This window comes from Marmota marmota, unplaced genomic scaffold, assembly GCF_001458135.2.
Source record: "Marmota marmota marmota unplaced genomic scaffold, marMar, whole genome shotgun sequence".
Classification (NCBI taxonomy): domain Eukaryota; kingdom Metazoa; phylum Chordata; class Mammalia; order Rodentia; family Sciuridae; genus Marmota; species Marmota marmota.
In genome coordinates, this window is record NW_026000005.1 from 49,741,877 (window position 1) to 49,762,253 (window position 20,377).

At 52.2% G+C, this 20,377-nt stretch overlaps 1 protein-coding gene and 1 long non-coding RNA gene across 11 annotated transcripts in view; both read left to right on the forward strand.

Moving 5' to 3' along the window:
* Positions 1-20,377, forward strand: part of Agap1 (ArfGAP with GTPase domain, ankyrin repeat and PH domain 1) — a 353,309-nt gene that overhangs the window by 106,082 nt on the left and 226,850 nt on the right. The gene's annotated exons all lie outside the window — the stretch shown is intronic.
* LOC125618308 lies at positions 5,649-19,611 on the forward strand. Its single transcript, XR_007349584.1, has 3 exons — positions 5,649-8,949; positions 10,801-10,805; positions 19,600-19,611. It is a non-coding gene; the product is annotated as an uncharacterized LOC125618308 (long non-coding RNA).

Here is a 20,377-nt window from a genome sequence, read left to right on the forward strand (position 1 = left end):
CTTTGTAGCGTGCCTTTGATTGGGCTGCTGGCCGCCAGGCGACACGGGTAAATCAGATCGCTGTACAAGAGCCCCTTGTGATCACAGGAATAGCCCGACGTGGCCCTAATTTGCTCTCGCAGACGGACATCTGAACGCTGTTTCAGGCTGGCCTGTGACAACGAGGCAATTAGTTGTGATAATCCTCGCCGGCGCGTCAGCTGTGCGCGCTTGTTTGTAATTTGCTAATGAAGGAATTGTAACTTTGATTAGGTTCAGTTTCATTTAGACCTTATTATATAAAGGAACATTTACAGCTGTAATGTGGGGCCTTAATTAAACTTCCTCATTACACAACAGGACTTGAATTCAAGCATTTGTTTTGGCCTGTGCTGCTCGCCTGAAATAGGTTTCCATCAGCCCAGAAACCAGTGCTAAATCACTTTGTCGCAAGTAAAAAGCACTGGAATTCACGTGTGACGTGTGTTTTGCCATTTTATTTCCAGGGAGAATGAGAATAGAGTTCAGCCCCACACAGAGGCTTCTGGGAGTGCCGTCTTTTAGTTTGTTAAAGGAAGCCAACTGATTTAGTGTGCTCTGCTCAAGGAGAAAAAGAAATCTGTGGGCAGGATGATAGTTCTGCCTCCAGTGGACACTGCTTGTCCACTCTGGCCCTCTGGTTGATATCGCCTATGCCCTCTCCTCATCTGTAGGGACTTGCATTTATTTCTCCTTTAGGAATGCACCTGGGCACTGGCCACTCTTAAAGAGGGACAGAGTCTTTCCTAAAATACAACTGGACCATTTCGGCAATAATAGGTTTCACTCATTTGGAACAAACAGGGTACAGCTTTGGTGGGGGCTGGGCAGTCCAGAGTGCTGACCTAGGAGAGGAAGGGGTAAGCAGGGCCACACACCTGGGATGAGACCAGAGGCCAGGAGTCCACAGGGCCTCCTGAGAAGCCCACGACTGTTGCAAAGCCCCTCAGCAGCTGCAGAACTGAGTGGGCCTGTGCCCCCATCTTTCTCCTTGCACCAGGCTCTGCCCATGAGTTGCCAGGTGGGGAGAAGGACAGTCTGGATGTGGTAACCAAGGCCATTGTGCCTGTGTCCAGGACACATGTTCACATACCAGGTGACAGTGTGGGTCAGCTCAGGGACCCCCACAGCTTGCTAGGACCCTTCAGTCTGTGCACGTGGTCTCTTCCTTCAGCTCCCTTATTTATAACCTGACTCTCCGTCATGTGATGCTGGTCTATAACATTTATGCTATAGGAGTTTCACAATCAGGAAGGTCACTGTTTTCTTCTCACCCCTAGACCTGGCACTAGGATATGGACTGTGGGGAAGATTGAAAATCTCCACGGTTCCTGGTTCATGTGCACTGTTGACTTGGGTGGGCAGGAGCCCCTCTGCCAGTCAGCCAGGCCCCAAGTGAGCTTGGGCCTTCACTTAGTCTTGACCCTGCTCATCTGTGGAGGGGATCCTCACAGACGGGGCTCCCCTTTTGTGTGCAGGTTGGTATCGACCATCAAGTGTAACACAGTCGAATCTAGTCGGTGGCAGCCTTTCGATCGTGAATGTTCACCGTCATCTCACTGAAATCTAGTGACAGTCTGGTTTCCTGGTGACTACTGGACTCTGGGAGCTCCTTGTCCCTCATCAGTGCCCTGATGTGTAGACACAGACTAGCTCCTTCTGGGTGTCCAGGTGCCCCAGACTTCAGACTCCTCCTCTGTAAATCGGGGCACCGGAGGCTGTCTGAATCCTCCGATTCCACAAAGGATGCCCCCGTTCCCGCAGCGCTGGAGTTTGAAGTCAGTGTCCAGAGCGCCCTGTCAGAGGCCCCCCCCGTGCACGCTGCGGGCTGTAGATGGTCCTATGGGCTCATCTCACCGGCCTGCATGCACCATGTTTCTAAAGGAGCACAGATCACTTGAGAGCCTCCGAGTTCCTCAGGCCCAGTGTGATGAATTCAACAACGTGGAAATGAGAGGACGGGGCACTACCTACCCAGCGTAGATGAGAACTCAGCAGCTGTTTGTTGTGCAGTCGAACAGTGCCCGTCAGTGAAGCGCTTTCCTACAGCCTCCAGGCTGGAGGCTTGCGATGCTGTGTGCTGAGTGGGACCCTGGGGGCAAGTGCCCTGACCAGGCAGTGGGAAGCATGGGACCCGCCTTCCACAGGACCCTCTGCCCAGTACCTGTAGCCCTCCCCACTGCCCAAGTGATGAGAAGCCTGCAAAGAGCTCTGGAAGCAGAGTTTTGGGTTAGAAATCAAATGTGTGAGCCCTGACCTCAACAGGAGCTTCAAGGGCTTGCCTACAGCAGCCCACCTCACCCATGCGCTCAGGTGGGAATAGCCGTCCCCTCAGTCCTCTCTGCGTCTGTCACCTTTGTGTTCCTGCCCTTCTCACCATCAGCAGGACACCTTGTCCTCAGGCCCACCAGCTCTCTTGCCTGATGGCAGAGGGGTAGCTCTGGGGGCTCAGCAGGCCAGGCGTCGTGGTCATGCCCTGGGCTTGGCCGGGCCCCTGTTCTGAGCCACGCCTCCTCTCCCCACAGATGGACCACGTCTGTACAAGTTGCACGTACGCGGTGGGTAATTTTAACCCCATTTCACTTAAACTCTAGACTCCTTCGTGTGAGAGCCCAGGCTCCTCCCCAGTATGGGAGCCGGCCGGTCCAGGGTCAGGACTTCCGCTGTCCCCGCCCCAGCTCCAGGTTTATCTTCAGGAACACGGCCGGCCGGCTTTCTGGGGCTTACCTCCTTTTCTCCTGGACCAGAGCCCACCTCTCATTGTTCTGTCCTTTCCGGGGCCTTGGAGGGGACTGGTTCAGAGAGTTCTGTTTCTTTACTTCCTAACAAGATAAGGTCTATTCGAATAAAAATTAAAAAGCAAAGCAAGAAAAATAAAAGCCAGAGCCCGGCTCAGCGGCGAGTGGGCTTGTCACGTATTAATTTTTCATTGCTGTGGAGAGTTGTACATACATAATCACTTGATTGCAGTGGGAGTTGGGGAGCTCCTGCGGTGTCATTTGCATAAATCTTGTTAAGTCAATGGCAGTTAATGAAGTACAAATGAGCCTGGAGAAGGTGACATGCAGACCGTGGGTGGCAGATGGGAGGTCTGTTTGGGGACGGCAGCTGTGTGCTCGCCTTTCTTTCTTTCTCTTTAGCATTTTTTAATCTCTATATTTGAGTACAGACACACAGCCGTGGGCCTTGGCCTCTTCCCCTTCTGCATGCTGCTGGCCCAAGCCCCGGGCCTCTCCCGCCGCTGGTGTGCACGCTGCGAACAGAGGCCACGGGCCCACCTTGTGCTCGGTAGCGCGCAGAGCAGATCTGAATGTCTAAAACTAATCAGTTTATCTTGTCATGCTTAGGCAGTTGAAAGTGTGTTTGGGTTGGTGGGGACAAACAAAAAACCCTTCTCACTAGGTCTTTGGAGGCAGGGTTTTGTCTCAGGAGGTCTCAACAGCACTGTCTTAGCTTGGTGTGTTCCATTTCCATCTGGGCCCTCTGACTGGCCACAGGGGATTGGCAGTGCGAGGGGTTTAGTGAGCACTGAGAAATGCAGAGGTGGGGATCTCACCAGATAAGTAGGCTGAGCCGAGGCCCTTGGTCAGCATGGGGCCCCAGCCTGTCTAGCTTTGGTTAGCGTCCTGGCTGTGGGAGGTCTCCAGGCTTAGGTGCTCAGAGATTCTGGGCACAATGGTACCATTTTTGGAAGTCTCCTGCTGGTTTGAGCCTTTGCTTGGTATTTTGAGAGGAATCCAGGTCTCCATCACACTGAGGAAATGTAGGCAGAGAGGTGTGTGAGCCCCAACGGCCGTGCTGGGATGGGCTGCTGTACCCGAGCTACAAGAGCCGCCTGCTCCGCGGATCCCACCAGGTGGTCCAGCCAAGGTGGTTTCCCAGCTATAGGGGGTCACTGTGACCTGCTGGAGACCTTGGATCAGACTTGCTTGCTTTTGCAATGCTGAGGGGTAAACCAAAGGAGCATGGTGTCTTCATGAAGCTTCTTGAAAGTCTCGATTTTGACCTTGCACCTGATGTCAGGCCACCTTTAGAGAGGAGAGTCAGAGGTAGGAGCACAGTTTCTCACAGTGGTAAGGCCGCGGGGAAGCCCTGCCCAGGGTGGCAGCGGGAGGGCCGCCTGGCTGGGGCGCTCTCCACACCTGGCGCCAGGCCGTGAACGTCTCCCAGCCCTGCATGATTGTCAACTGTCAGTCAGAGAAAGGAGCCTCGGGAGTTCTTCCCCTTGTGGGCAGCTCGCCTGTGTTGTCTGGTACCTGGGCCAACACTAGGGCTGTGTTGTGTGGCGTGGGAAGATAAATACAACCCAGTGACACCACGAGGACATTCCTGAAAGTGCAGCATTGGGCAGCGCGTGGGCCTGTGTGCTGCTCACCGAGGAGACAAAACCCCAAGACGGAACTGGAAGAGGAGCAGGCCAGGCAGCTCTCCTCCAGGAGCACGCAGAGGGAGAACTTGGCAGGGCCACCTCCCTGCAGCCTCTGCAGGGCGGGACGATGCTGGCTGGTGTTGATGGAGCAGGACATAGCAGGGACAAGGTGAGCAAGAGTGCCACGTGCACCACTCAGGACATGGGTTCTGCCCAGACGTCGGGGTCCCCACCAGCTCCCTAGGAACAGGTGATTCGCTGACCCGGCCCCGGTGCCCTGGAAGCTCACTTACCTCACTTGGGTGAATGACTTCCCAAGAGCCTCCCATTCAGCCTGGGTCACAACAGTCTTGGCCCAATGAAGATCATGAAATTGATGTGTCACGTGGGCATGTCACAAGATTTTACTCCCACTCCTCAAATATCTCAGTGCCGCTGGCCAGACAGTCCCAGGTATCTGGATGCTCCCCTAGGAATCCACAGTCATCTGTCTTGGAATGAACAGGGCACACCCTCCGCTGGTCCCCGGCTGTTTGGGCAGCGCAGGTGGGTGGCAACATGGTTTACGCAGAATGCTTAATGAGACCACTTTTACCAAAGTGAGGAATCCATCATTTAAACATAAACCTTCAAAGCAATTTGAAAACTGTGCTTCCCTTGGCCACCAGGGCTCCATGAGGGCCATACGCTGAGCTGCTTTGCCCACCGTAGACTGCGGTGCAAAAATGATGCTCTCTCCAGGACCCGGAGTTAATGTTAGAGCCCGTGTACTTGATGTGTTCAGGACCTAAGAGCTGGGTAATGTCTAGGGGTTCATTGTAGCAAAATAGTGTTCTTTTCCTTGAAAGTTCAGCGGGGATGGTGAAACTGGACTCCTTATGAGCTCAGAAATAGGCAAGAAAGGAAAAACTCACCCAGAAGCAGGAGAGTTTCTGCAAATAGCTAATGTTGGCCCCTAGCACCACAACTGAATTTTCATAGTGATACATTAATAAGGTGTTCATTTCTGGAATGCTCTCTTCAGACTCGATCAATCTGTAACGAGCCTGGGCTCATCCTTGTGTTGATGTGCCCTGGGTCCTCTTCTGGGCCCGAGAGGACAGTAGATGTCTGTGGCCTGGCTGGCTCAGGTGTGCCGGGAAGACCCAGCCCGAGGGCTCTCACCCCGGGGGCTGATGCCCAAGGGAGCTGTGTTTGCAGAATCCAGGGACCAGCAGCCCCAGTGGAGGGAGGGCAGAGAAGCCAAGGTGGGCAGGGAAGCCAAGGTGCTGGCCCTGGAAGTGAGGGGGGCGGGGGTGGGGGGGCCTGGAAGGCCAGCTGTCGGGTTGCCCAGGGCACTGGCTGCCCACGAGGTACTGGTTTCCCTGCCTTCGTGGTGGAGTGTCCTGCAGTTTTCCACAGAGTAGTCATGGGGATGTGGGACTGGTGACCGCCCAGAACCCACTCCAGCTCCTGCGGGGAGGGTGCCCGAGCCAGGTCCCCGAGGATGGACCAGCATGCCTTTGCCTCTCAGAGTGGCCTGGCCCCCGTGATGCGCCCTTGCTCTGTCATCACAGCACGTAACGGGGATAATTACCTGTCAGCGCATTACCAGTACCAGAGCTTGTTGACCCCACATGAGGGCCTGACTGGCCCAGGCTCTGCCCTGTCTATGCCTGTGAGGCGCCACGGTGCCCATGTCGTGGATGCGGAAAGTGAGGCTCGGCAATGTGTCGTTTGCAGAGGTTGCCTGGGCTGCTGTCCTAAAGTTCCACCGACTGGGTGACTCCGGCACAAAGTTCCCTCCGCAGTCCTGGAGGCTGGCAGTCCAGGGTCCAGGCACAGGCAGGGCTAGTTCCCAGGGAGCCCTGTCTCCGTGGCTTGGCGTAGCCTCCTTCCTGCGTGTGCACTCCTGGCATCTCGTCCTCTTCTCACAGGGACATGCGGCCCGTTAGGTTAGGGCCCCACCCTTAGACCTCTTGAACTTACAAGCCTCCTTGAAGACCCTGCCTCCAGCTGCCGTCACGTTGGGGGCAAGGGCTGCCACGTGTGAACACGGTTCAGCACAACCCAGCTAACAGCAGAGCTGGGGCAGGAGCTCCCGTGTGTGACTGGGGGCCATCTGTAACCTGTTCTGTCTTAGACCGAGGCCACTCCACTCCCATTGAGCGCGTCTGAGAGGGCAAAGGACCCACTGCAGGCAGTGGTGTGCGCTGCCTAGGAAGCACTTAGGACTCTTCAGACTCTTGTGACAAGAGCATTTCCATTGAAACCCTCCTAGCGTGTACCAAACTGCAGTCACGTGCCGCATGACATCATGGCGGGCAGCAGTGGTCTGCACATACAGTGGTGGTCCCAGAAGATTCTATTGCTTAGCGACATGGTTCCCACCCTAGTATAAGTGCCAGACTGCAATCACATGCCACGTGACATTATGGCGGGCAGCAGTGGTCCACATAAACGGTGGTGATTCCAGAAGTTCCCACCCTAGTGTAAGTATACTCAGTGAAGTTCCCACGACAAAAGTCAACAACAATGGTGCTTTTGTTTCTCGGGACATGTCCCTGTCATGAAGCAGCACAGGATGTGTCTTAAGACCATTGACAGGCTCAATCCTGCGAGGCAACACATCCTACTGTGCGCAACGCGTTCTGTCTCATTTCTAGCATTTTATTCCTATTTAACAGAGACTTCTGTTAGCCTTGTTTTGAAAAGAAAAGCAAAACCCCTTTTCCATGGGGACTGCTCCTCAGGACCGAGGGCAGCGGTCAGGTCTGTAGCTGGGGATGTCCAGGAAAATACATGGTAATGAGTAGGCGCCCACAATTCTTGTGTTTGTCTTAAATATAGCCTCCCTCCTGGCCTTCCAGAACAGTCTGTGCAACAAGTGCCTATGGTGATGGCTCTGGTGCATTGTTCTTAATCTATCAAGATGATGCCCAAGTACCTACCTCCTTATGGAGGGAGCCCAGGCATGACGGGCTGAGAGTCCAGGGTGCCTTCACTTCTGGATGTTCTGCCTGGTGCTGTAAGTTGTTTTGCGAGCACAGAGGCAGAGTAGGCTTTTCCCAGGCTTGCTTTTGCTCCTGGTGAATGGATCTGGACACCCATTGAACACCAGTTCTGTAGGAAAAATCACACTGGCTTTTGAAACTTCATGTCCGTTTGGAAATCACCACGGTGGGACCCCTGGGGCACCTGGTGTGGCTCCTCCACAGCATCTCGCCGCACTGTGTTCTGAGATTGTGCCCTGACCGGGGTCCCGGCCTGCTGTGCCCCACTCTCGAGGTTCTGTTTGTTTTGTTTTTGCAGCACTGGGGATTGAACCCAGGAAACTCTCCTGCTGAGCCCAACCCCATCCCTTTTCTTTTTTATACTTGGGATCCTCCTGCCTCAGCCTCCCGAGTCACGGGGATTACAGGTGTGCACCACCATGCCTGGCTCACACACCCTCTTGACTGGTTTTTCTGTGGCTGACTCCACAACCTTTTGCTCCAGAAGTTCCACAGGAGGGAACAGGGGGCATAATGTGGCACGGGCCCAAGCTGCACAGGCTGTCTGGTATGGACCAGATGAGGTTTGGGGGCTTCAGTTAAGTGTCAGTGTCCGTGGGCCCCAAGGTTGCCCAGGCAGTCGGGTTGAGTTTCGAGAGATTGCACTTCCACATTCCCAGGTATGCTGAAGGTGCTGGGCTGGGGCCACACTTTGGCTTCCCTGACCGTACACCTGGGGTCACCGGGGCTCAGTCCATTCCTCCTTGCACATGGGGATTCCTAACCTTGGCTACGACTTCTGGCGCCTCTGACCAGTGCTTGTCAGGCTCTGCCTGTCCTTGAGGCCCACGTGGAACACTTTGGCTCCGGAAAGACGTGGGCAGTGGTGTCTTCTCTGCCCCCTCCTCGGAGGCCTTGTGGAGCCTGGAGTCTTCCACTTCCTGTTGCTTAGAAACCTCATCCAGGTGCTTCCCCCAGGGCAGGCTCAGGAGGGGCCGGAGGGAGGGAGGCTGTGGCCGTGAGGGTGGCTCTGAAGGATAGTTAGAATAGGTTCATAGTGTGAAATCATTTTCCTTCCCCCAAATGAATTCTGTGTTCCTAAAAAAGAAAGTTATACTAGAGAATTCACTTTTTCTTAAGTTACACTTTAAGAAAAAAATATGATTTAAAATTCCTTAAGTTTGTCTCTTTCATGTGTTTAAGATACTATACATTTCACACAGTGTATTCACTTTTTTTTAGTCTTTGAAATGACCCACAAAGGTCTCAGAAAGCCAGTTTCTTCTAAAACTACTCTACTTCTCATTGTTCCTGTGCAAGACATCCCATCTAAATAAATGTCTTTATGTTCATCTCATCTAAATAAATGTCTTTATGTTCATCTCATCTAAATAAATGTCTTTATGTTCTAATTTTACTCAGATTTTTTTTTAACCATCAAATGCACCAATTTTAGAAGTGCCAGACTGTTTTTATAATTGCCAAAGTTGTACCCCACTACTCCATGAAACCCAGCCTTTGTGCTGGTAACACGTGATAAAAGCAAGAGTGTTCATTGTTCAGAGGTCATTCTGTAGAGGAAGTGCTTCTGTTGTTTTAGAAACACATGAGACTTGTTTGCACAAATAGGTGGATACCGCCCGAGCTGCACAGGTGCTGCTTGAGACGTGCGGTAGAGAGTGGTGGCATCTCCCCTTGGGCTCATATATAATGGAACGGAAATTAAACAGTGAGAAATCACTCTGTGCTAGGGTTTATCATTAACAAAATGATAAATTCCAACTCTTTAAAAAAAATCAGGAGAAGCAGAACATTAAAAGTGTCCACCACGAGGACTGAAAACTGGCCTGGCCTTGTAGGAGGATAACCTGGCAGTGTGTTTTTGAAAAGGAGATGAAAATGTGCTTCACTCTGTCCAGTCATCTCTTGTAGAAATTTATACCAAGAAAATAATTCACTAGGATAAAAAAAAAAAAAAAACCTTAACTGTAAAAAAGAAAAAACAAAGTTCATAACAGAGTTGTCTATAAATGTCAGTGACAGGAGGCAGGGACCTCGGGGCGGGGGGCTGGGGGGTGGAGTTGGTGATGGCCAGGTAGACAGCACCGGGACGCACTGCTGCTAATGAGTGAAGGTGAAGACAGACTGTGGGTGACTAGCACATGAAGGAACATGGAGTGCACCCGGCTTCCGGCTGGATGCACAGGAGCAAGCGCAGGCTGGGGGCGGATAGGGACCCTGGGAAGTCTCAGCTATTGGTACTGAAATAAGTTTAGACCCAAAGAAGTTGCAAACACAGTACAGAGTCCCTGTATACCTTTTACCCAACTGCCTCCAAAGTGAACATATTTACACAACCCTCATACAGTGATCAAAAATCAGGAAATTAACCAAGTGCAGTGGGCAGCCTGTCACCCCACAGCTCAGGAGGCTGAGGCAGGAGGATGGCAACTTAGCAAGATCCTGTCTCACAGTAAAATAGGACCGGGAATGTAACTCAGTGCAGAGGCCCAAGGTTTGAGGGAGAAGGGCCTAGGCAGCCAGGACCAGAGGCCGTGAGGTCGGGCAGGGCCAGGATGAAGGAGCATGGAGGTGGTCTTCTGAGGAAGTTGACTTCCAGCTTGACGGAAGTGCTGGTGGACACGAGGGGGGCCCTATCGGACAGACACTTCTGTACTCATGCTCCTGAGCAGGGACCCAGTAGAAAACCTAGAACAGACGCGTGGGCAGAGGAGCCACCAGTCAATGATAGTGAGGAGCTGGTGACAGGGGCGGAGACGAGGAAGGTAGAAATCCCACAGACCCCAGAAAGAACAGGCCACACTCCCACTGGACTCTCAGCTCTGGGGCCCCTTCTCTCCGGAGCAGTCTGTGTCTGTCACCTTTGCAGTAACCCTGCTGCTGGCCTGCTGCTCTGGGCCCTGTTCTTCAGTTCTTGGCTGAACGGACACACGTTCAACACCTGGTATCAAAAAAGGAAAGAAAACAAAGGATGTCTGTGTTCACCGAGTGCGGGTAACAGATTCGGGTCTGGCCTGGTCACCTGCACTGTGACAGTCCCTCACGCTCCCCTACCTCCCGTGTCCTTGACACTGTGGCTTGGGGACTGCCTTGGCCTGGATGGTGGGGGTTTCTGCAGGAGGAGGTACGCTCCCCCAGCCCAGCCTGTCCCCGAGACCTCCCGCTGTGGGCATTTGGATAAGGCCAGGTCTGCAGGATTCCTCCCTGGGAGGAATCACTGGGGAAAATCTCAACACCCTGCTGATGCTCTGTAGGTCAGTTTTCATGCTATAAATTGTATTCAGTGAAAGATTTTTTTTTTTTAATGATCGTAAAGTGCCCCGGCTGCCCTGTGTGTGCACACGTGTTTGCTTTGGTGGCAGAGAGCTTGTCTCCTTCCCTTCACAGGGAACCCCAGGGTGGTTGGGGCACGTGAACCAGTGTAGGTATTGATGGGGTTGTAAAAGCCCTCTCCCATGGTCATGCACACAACCCAAGTGTGTCCGTGGCCTAATGGCCTGGTATTCTGTGCCCTGCCTGTCTCTGATCTGTCCACTCACCAGAGGACCTTTAGTTGAGCTCTGGTTGGGCCTTCCTGCAGTGGAGAGAGGCTGGGCCTGAAAGGAGGCCCTCGGGAGGCCCAGGTGAGGAGCAACTAGGAGTGCTGGGGAGTGGGTGGCCTCCCAGGTCCATCTGAAGGTCAGGGGGACCAGAGGGCCCTGGCAGGTGAGCACATGGTGGTTTCCTTCTATTGAATGTGTCACGGGGGGCTGGGGATGTGGCTCAAGCGGTAGCGCGCTCGCCTGGCATGCGTGCGGCCCGGGTTCGATCCTCAGCACCACATACAAACACAGATGTTGTGGCCGCCAAAAACTGAAAAATAAATATTAAAAATTAAAAAAAAAAAAAAAAAAAGAATGTGTCACGGTGTCTGTCAGGCAGCAGATCTGCCTTCACGCTGCTGTAGCTCAGGGTCACACTGCACCAAGGTCAAGCAGGTGTCCTGAGGTGCCCCGGCCAGCCTGTTCTGCCCCATCATTGGTGCATTAAAATTGAACATTCTCAGGATTTTGCAGATTTTTCTTAAGTAGTTTGTCTCAGAGAATAAAGAATATATATATGTATACACGCATTTATATGCACACATCCGTGTGACATGTTAACTACCCTAACACATGCTATGATTATAGCATATACCTTACCACATAGATGAGCCCCAAGGTTTCTTTTCTGTGGTCTTCCCACTTCTGGCCAAATAACTAAATGTCTGCTCTGCCTGCATTGGAATTGCCGTGTCTCACCACACAAGCAGCCATTTTTAAAGCTAGAAGTGGTCCTTACTTTGCATGTAGGGAAACGGAGTCCCAGGAAGGACAGATGACTGCCCCAGCTCCTCATGAGGTGGCGGGTTGGAGCCCACGTTAGCAGAGGCATATTCCTGGTCTCTGCCCCCACAAGCGCAGACACCACAGTTGTCATTCTTTGTGCGCTGTTTTAAAAAAATCCCAGTATTAGTGTTTCAAACTAGATATTCTGGTTGTATTGCATCTGGCAGGTTTTTTCTAAGTTGAATTCCCTTGAGCATCGTAGGTTTGAGGAAAGGAATAAATAAAAAGTGCTGGATTTTTAAGTACTTTTTGTGGTCCTTACAGGGGAGCACAGCCACTCTGTGTGCGCACACATCTCCAGTGGGCTCACAGGTCCCCGGCAGTGAGCCAGGGACGGCATTATTTGCATCATTTTGAGTGAGGAAGCTGAGGCTCGCCTTACACGACATTGTAAAGCCAGAAAAATCCAAACCCAGGTCTGCCATTTCCCAAACTCATGGTCTTCTCATTGAGTGGCCCTGTCTACCACTGAGCCACCGTGCAGGGAATCAGTGACATGAGAAATTCAACATCAGCCAGGCCTGGGACAGCTGCAGGGACATTTTCTACATAGCGCCAGGGTGGAGGGGTCTTCGGTAGGTGGCTTCCGTGTTCTGGAGTCCAGCTAGACCTACAAAACCTCATCCCCACTGCAAAAGTCCTCCCAGTGTACCCAGGGGCAGTTGTTTGTCATTGGAGTAGCTGGAATTCACTGTGGTTTTAATTAGTTGATTACTGGTTCTTTAAAATGTACTGTACTCACTGTGGGTCTTGCAAATTGGTAACTGGTAGCTACCAGTATAATTAAATATTTCAGAGCACTTGGCTACAGTAGCATTGAACTGTGAAGAAATAATGTTGTATAGCCAATCAAAAAGAGATACTTGTAAACTCATTTACAGCGTCAGTGTGTGTTAGGACCATCACAGAGATGCTTATTGCAGGAGAAATTAAAGATACAATTTTGTGCTAAGAGGCAATATAGAAATTAGTTCCTGAATTACTTGTTAATTGATTTGGCAATTCCCTCGGGTCTGCGTGCTCCTTTTCCACCCGTTTTGTGGTTGCGTTCAGTTAACAGTGACTATTCCCAGAACAATAAAAATATTTTTCACACTTAGATTAGATATGCCCTTACTTCAGACTGCCCACGTTCATATTTGCAGCCCCCCAAATCCCTGCCTTAAGGGCTGCTGTGTTCCTCTGGGCGTATTGTCGCCTTACGCACTCCCATCAAGGGAGAGGGCAAGGCGGGGTCCAGGCATCTCTGCAGAAGGAAAACAGGTTTTCACGCCTCATGTTTAGTTCCTGGACTCCACCTCCCCCCATGGAAAGCCTCTTTTTTATCAACAGAAGAGGAGATTCCATTGACTTTATTTATGGAAGACTTTTTTTATTGCTTGCAATTCAGCAAGAACAAGTATACATAAGACCATTGGTAGGGAAGTGCAGATCACTGCTGGAAATGATACCTGAGGAAAATGGGACCTGTTTACCCCCCTTGAAACTGAGAGTGGACAAAAGATGTGCAAGGTCCTGTGCTACTCAGAGGAACTGCTGGGACCTGGCTTTCTCTCCAGGAATTAATGCTATCCTTGTGGGGATGGGGGGAATGGCTGGAGTTCATACACACTGGTGTGGGGGGACACAGAGTGGTCCTGGTTTCAGCCTTCTGAAGACAGAACCACTACCCTTGGGACAGCTGCTAACCTGATGAACTTGACTTTGTTTTGCTGTACCTGTGGCCCAAAAGGCAACATAGAAGACTGTGAAAAATATCATTCGCTAATTCTAGGCAAGTATGTTAACTGTTTTCTGTTGCTCTCCCCACCATCACTTACATATAAATATCATTATGCCTTTGCTTAATTAATTAGGCAGTTGACATGCTCTTCCCCCAGTGTTTACTGTTTAAAATATATGACAGAAAATATGTGCATTTAGCACTTTCTTTTAAAAAGTATAAAGCTGTGGCTAGAATTAATGCTTGATAATTTTTACACAATTACTCTCGTACTTACCAGGTAGATATGTTTGCGTTGTAAATGTTCACAACACTGGACTATTTTGGTAATTGCCAGATTTTTACTTCATTATCCAATCTGTATCAGACACAGCCTTTGTGATTGTAACGCTTGATAAAAACAAGAGTGTGTTCGTTGTCACAAAGTCATTTTGTAGGAAAATGGTCTGTGTGGCTTTAAACATACACATATACGCATAAATATACGTACACAAATATACACACACAGAGATGTAAATATATCATTATATTGGTCTGTATATACAATAAAATGAATCTTAACTCTGAAAGCCGCCTTGGCCGTAGCCGATCGCAGGGGCAGAAGCAGCCGCTGCACTCTGCCGCCCTGCACCAGGCCCTGGGTGAGACTCCTGCTGGGGGCAGGCTGTGCTGGGAGGAGTGGCAGCCCGGGGCCTGCTCCCTGAGGGCTTGCTGACACTGTCCTCACAGGGCCCCTGTTGTGCAGCCTCCACCATCCAAGGGGGTGGCAGGGGTGTGATGACCTGTCTCCCTCCAGTGCCACCAACCCAGTCCACTTTGAGTTTCCAGGTGACATGGGCAGTGGCTCCCCGCTGGAGGATTCAGCAGCAGATCCCATCCCGGCTGCTTCGGGAACAAGGGGGGGCTGCAGAGCCCTGGGCTGCTGGGGCCTGCACATCTCCTCAAACTGCAAAGAAGAAACACGTTTGCTTTCAAGATTGAAGGACACAGCCGTGGATGCTGGCATTTACCAGTGGACCTGACCTTTACCTTCTGCTCCCTGAACATGTCTTTTGTTTGCATATTATTCCTGGCATGCGTCGTAAATTACTGGCCGTCTTCCTCCAGGTGTTCAGGTGAGTTTGGTTCTCTGCCAAGGCCCACCTCAGGTGCCTGTGCTGTGGTTTGGGGGCTTGGACCTGAGAGTTTAAACCAGAGGACACTTGGGCCACCCACAACTGAGGGCTATGGAGCGGATGCAGGGCTGCCAGGGAGCTCCAAGGTGATGAACAGTCCTGCCTGATATTCTCCTGATAGTTCTGCACTTTAATGACTATTTCTACTAATACTTGGACTAATAATTTTTAATGGTTCACATTGAGTAGGTGACATTTTGATACATTAATGAGCCTTATCAATGACTTCTAAAAGTTCTTTCGTGTGCCAGGATACTTTGCTGCTGGGCCCCCTGAAGGAACTGGGGAGGGTGTGGCTGTGCTCCTCCCTCTGTGCCCCCTCAGCACAGTGAGTCACGGTGTCACCGGGAGAGCAGCATCCATCTCGTCACACCAGAGGGGCTGGATCACACTTGGAAGGTTCATCCTGGGTTCCCTTCAGAATGGTTCTCCTCTGCAGAAAGTTCTGTCGAGATGCTAGAGAAGCGGATGCCTCGCAGACAGAGGGTGCTTTTGGGGTGGACAGACCCCACTGGACACTGAGGGCCAGAGGACAGTGCTGGGACACGTAGGAGAGGGAAGGTTGCTGGCTAAACAGGCTGGCACTGTGCGGCAAGCAGGTTGGCAGCTTTTCTGCTGGCAGCAAGAGGCTCCCGGGGACTGAGGCCTGCCCAGGCCACCGTGGGTCCTGAGACGGGCACACTGACACATTGCATCTTCTGGAATTTTGACAGGCATCCCAAAGAAACATTAGCTTGCAGAGTGACCCTGAATTGTGTTCTGCTCAGTGTTTTCTGGTTGTCGTGGGGCTTCTGGGAAACAGTAGCCATTCTCAGGCATGGGAACTGATGGAAGAAGAAGTACTTTGAAAACTGTAAAGCACTCGCCCAGGCCGTGCCACTGTGCCAGGCCCAGCTGCCCCGGTGTGTCAGCCCCTGGAATGGATGTGTCATGAGGTCAGGGGCTTATTGTTATTAATCCTTTTGGCCAGTAATGTGTCCCACACCCCTGGAACAGTTTCCAGTAAATACTTAACAAATGAAGACTCAGTTCTCACAGTGTCTTTTGAGCGTTAATGGTAAACTCCCCACTTGACAGATGAGCGGATGCTCAGAGAAGTTTCGCCATTGGCTCATTGTCACACAGCCTGGAATGGTAATGCTGATGTGCTGTCCAGGAGGCTGCCCAAGAGTTGCAGAGAGGGCTGAGAAGGTCAAGGGAGGAATCACTGGGTGGGGTCTGTTGATATACTGATGGACCTTTGAAGTTGAAAGCTTAAGGACAGTCCAGGGTAGAGTTGGCACACATTGTCCTAAGAACAGCAGATCAGGGAGAAAATTCTGGAAGCCTCTGCACACCTGGGTGGCACATTACTCAGGTGTCATTGGTGTTCCTGTTCCACACAAAGATAGTGGGTGTCTTGCAGGACTCATGGGCCCTTTACTGTGTCAATACAGGGGACCTCCCAGAGAGGATAGAGCCTGTGTCCTATCTTTTAGACAATCTCTTGGACACTGTTTTTCCAAAGTTCTGATGCTCCGTTTGGCGAACAGGTGTTGTCTTGAGCTGTGGTTTTGTGGCCTGGCAGAAGGGCTGATGGGGGACCAGTTCCTATTGTGTTCCTGTGCTTCCCACTCATGTGCTGGGGACAGGTGTGTAGGGAGGGGATGCCATGGCTTTCTCTGTCACCAGAGTCCACAGGTGGGAGCAGAGAGTGAGGCTTTTCTGAGGGGACCTGGAAGACCTTGACCTTTTGTCTGTTCTGTGATGGGCAGCACTGGCTGTTTGCCACCTTGATTTCCAAAGCCAGAGGGGCTTCAGAATAGAGATCCTGTGGCATATTAACCAAATTTCAAGTGATGGGGCCGAGACCTTGTGATCAGGAAACAGTGCCACATTGGACATCCGGGGTGATGGTGGCCAAAGGCCCACTGGGTTGCCGGTGGTGGTGGGGGGTGGTTCATAGCATCTGGGGTGAGGTCAGGTTGGTGGTTTCCCTACATCTCTGGGAGAACAGTCACTGACTTTGTCATGTTTTGTGAGGACCTTTGTTTCAATGATGATAAATACTCTGTAGTTCCTCGGGCGACATGGATCAGCGTCTCTTTTCTCTGTGGGGAATTCTCTGTGCTGATGATGGCGTGGTCTGTCAGTGTGATGGAGGGGTAGATGGTCACTCCGGGCAGTGTGATGGTTACAGCAGGTGGACAGGCTCTCTGGCCCTGAGGACTTGGCAGTGCAGTGGGTGTCTACAGGAGGACTGGGGAGAGCCGGAGACGCGCCCTTCAGTGGAGAGGTGGCCTCCCTGCAGGGATCAGAGAGCAGCCTGAAGCTCTTGCTGTGGGCATTCCTGGGTGGGCGAGGAGGAGCTCCAGGAAATGAGCAGTTTAGGGGGACGTACATTTGGACTGAACCACAGGAAGGAAGATGTGGGCCCGGGGTTAGGACAGCGGGCGAAGGCCTGCTTGCTGCACACCGTCGTGTCATCGTGGGTCTGGGCAAGGCAGTACAGACCCCTCTTGACTTAGAGTGCTGTGTGACCCCAGAGACCCACCATCTGGGCTAAGAATACCACAAATCAAAGTGTGCTGAGCCCCCAGCCCGTGCTACATCCTGGCTCAGCCCCGGGCCCACAGTGGAGCCTGAGCCCCTGCCCTTGTGATCTCGGTCTGCCTGGGAGCTGGGTGTGGCCGCTGCCCAGCATCCCAGGGAGGAATGGGGCCTCTCGCTCTAGCCAGGCAGAGGTCCAAATGCAGAACTCAAGGTATGGCTTCCACTGATCGTGGATTGCTTTTACACCATCCAAAGTCAGAATTCCTAGGTGGAGCCAGCGTGGGTTGGGTGATGGGGCAGCAGCTCAGGAGGCCCCCAGGGGGCTGGGCCAGGAGGACCGGGCTCTGCGGGCTGTCTTGGGGACAGCAGGTGGACTGGACTGGAGCCACCATGTGGGTGCCGTGGTGGGTAGGAAGGCCTGTAGGGTCAATCAGTTGTGTTTAAAGGCCAGTTAGTTGCCGGCCAGGCTGCCTTTTTCTCTGCACGCCAGTCGTCTCCGTAAAGGGAGCCCGCTGCCAGGTGCCAGCCAGCATTGCCCTTGGTCCCTCAGAGCCAGCCCCCAGAGTTTCTGAGTGCAAATGCTAAGTGTTCAGTTCCATTCTTTCAGAACTATTACTTCACTAAACATCGATGGCTCAGAATCCCACTGATAAAGTACGTCCTTTCCTCAGGTGGAAACTGTTGTGTGTGGAGAGTGCTTTGTGTGAGACCTTGGGGCTCCTGTGCTCAGAACCCATCTCTGGAGGGAAGTGGTGTCCGAAGGCTGGGGCAGAGCATCTCATGTTTCCAGAAGGGTCCAGGCGGGTTGCTGACCCCAGTCACCTGTCAGCACAGCATTCATTCCAGGTGCCCCCAGGTGTACCTTTCAACTGGTCGGCATAGGGCAGGTTCCCAGGGAAGGTGAGCAGCAGATGCAGAGGTCCCCCTGAAGCTCCAGACAGCGCCCACTGTCATCATCCCAACCTACAGGTTACCTGGCAGTTCACGTTGGGTCACACGTTCTGTGTTTGGACAGATGCGAGGTGACTGCATCCACTGCTGCAACCGTGTTGCACAGTTGAAGTCATGCAGGTAGGAGCCCCGTCAGCATGGTGGTTTCTATTCCTTAGCATGCTCTTAAGGTCCTCACACGTCCTTGCCCTGGTTACATAGTTCCTTTCTTTTCCTTTTTGCTCTGAATGATGCTCTCGTGCAGGATGCTCCACAGGGTTCATCCTCTCTCCCGTGGAAGAACGTTTTGGGTTCTTCTAGATTTTGACAGTTGTGATTAAAATTGCTATGAATGTTTGTGTGTAGGTCTTTATGCATACCTAAACTTGTAACTCAGTCCTGTAAATACCAAGGGACACTGTTACTAGATTGCAAGGTAAGAATAATTTTAGTTTTGTGAGAAACTGCCAACTGTGGTCCAGGATGGCCGTGCCACTCTGCATTCCCACCGGTGGCCTGGGAGTTCCTGAGGCTCCATGTCCTTGCCAGCATTTGATGATGTCAGGGTTCAACTGCAGCCATTCCATGCATGGTGCATAGCAGAATTTCCCTGTTGTAATTTGCAGTCCCTGGGGCACGCAGTGCTGAGCATCTCTCAAATGCTTCTTTGCCCTCTGTGTGTCTGCCTTGGTGCCGTTTCTGTTCAGATCTGCTCACTGTGTGATTCGGCTATTCATTTGTCGTTGGTTTCAAGAGTGCTCTCTTCTGGGTGATGTCCTTCATCAGACGTGGCTTTCGAGCATCTTCGCTCCCACTCCATGGCCTCTGATCTCGTGGTCACTCTTCACTTCTGGTGACTTTCCTCTGTCAGTGTCCACCATGTTTATTGATGTGATGTTTGGTTTTGATCTTGGATGAGTTTGACTTTGCCTGTGATGTTTCATTAGCATTTTCTCTACAGTTTAGATGGATTCATTTCAGCCATTTCTATACTATTGAAAAGCCTTTTGAGTGAATACGTCCCCAACACTTTTGAAGAACTCGTTGCTCAGGATCTCAGTGCGGGTGACACATTTTGCGTAGGCATTCTAAACTTAATTCTGATTGAGAAGCTTTGGGGAGTGTGTGGCATTCTCGTGAACAGTCATCCTCTGGCCATAGTGCTATACTGTAGGGCTCCGCAGGGTTCATCTGCGTCACACAGAGCTGGGAGACCCAAGCAGGACAGCTTTATAAACTCAGAGTAGGTAACACACGTGTGTTGTACAAAATTAGAACACACCCAGGGACAGCAGGAGAGCTGAAGGTCACCCCCCGTCATTACCTCACGGTGCCCACTCCCCTGTTCCAGAGCCAGTTCCCCGTCCCACTCCCTGAGGCCCTGATGTGCCCACCTGTGCTCCTGGGGGCCTCCGGCCACGCTGGCCTCCTCAGCACTTCCTGCCCTCCCCGCCCTCCCCCTGATGGTCCCCTGTGCTCTGGTTTCCGTGAGGGAAGGAGTGTGGCTGCAGGAACATCAGTAGATATCTTCAAATGAGCGAGCAGAACAACAGTGAATCTTTAAACACTTGGAAAACAGGGCCACTTGGTGCAGGTACACCAGTTACTCGCCTCTGCACACCTGTGTGCACACGGGTCGTAGAAACTAGAGTTCTACAGAACAGTACCAGGGCCACTGCACTCGGGTCACCTCCCCTCTCTTCTGCTTGTGGAAGGTGCTGGTCGCAGCCCACTGCAGTGAAGGTGCCCCCTGGCAGGTCTCCCAGTTTTTGGAAGCCCCCCAGTAGGAACACTGGCTCTGCAACTGCATTTACACATTAGCTCTCATCCCAGGGGAGCCCTCCCAATAAGACGTGCTGGGGGAGTGCAGGGAGCCATCTCCAAGGTAGGTCAGCCCTACGGTGGCTTCCTGTCCCCCAGGTTGGGACAGTGTACCCTGCGCTCTGAGACGGATCACCATGTTCACAAGTGCGGAGGTGTGCGGGTCGTGGGCCCGTTTCCTTATGCCCTTCCATTTAGGAAGAAGTGTAAGTTTTTACTTCCTGGGGACGGACGAGTGTCCTGGGGACAGCACGTCAGCACCGCAGTCTGCCTGGCAGGCAGTTTCCAGCCTCTCCCCTCCTGCCTCGCCCTGGGCTGCAGAGTGGGTAGCCTTGCTGAGCACACCCCGCTTGCTGAGTGCCAGGAGGGCAGACGCCCTCACTCTCTGCGGCCTAACCCGTAATCACAGCCCTTAGCTCACATATTCAGGCCTGCCTTGAGAAAATATT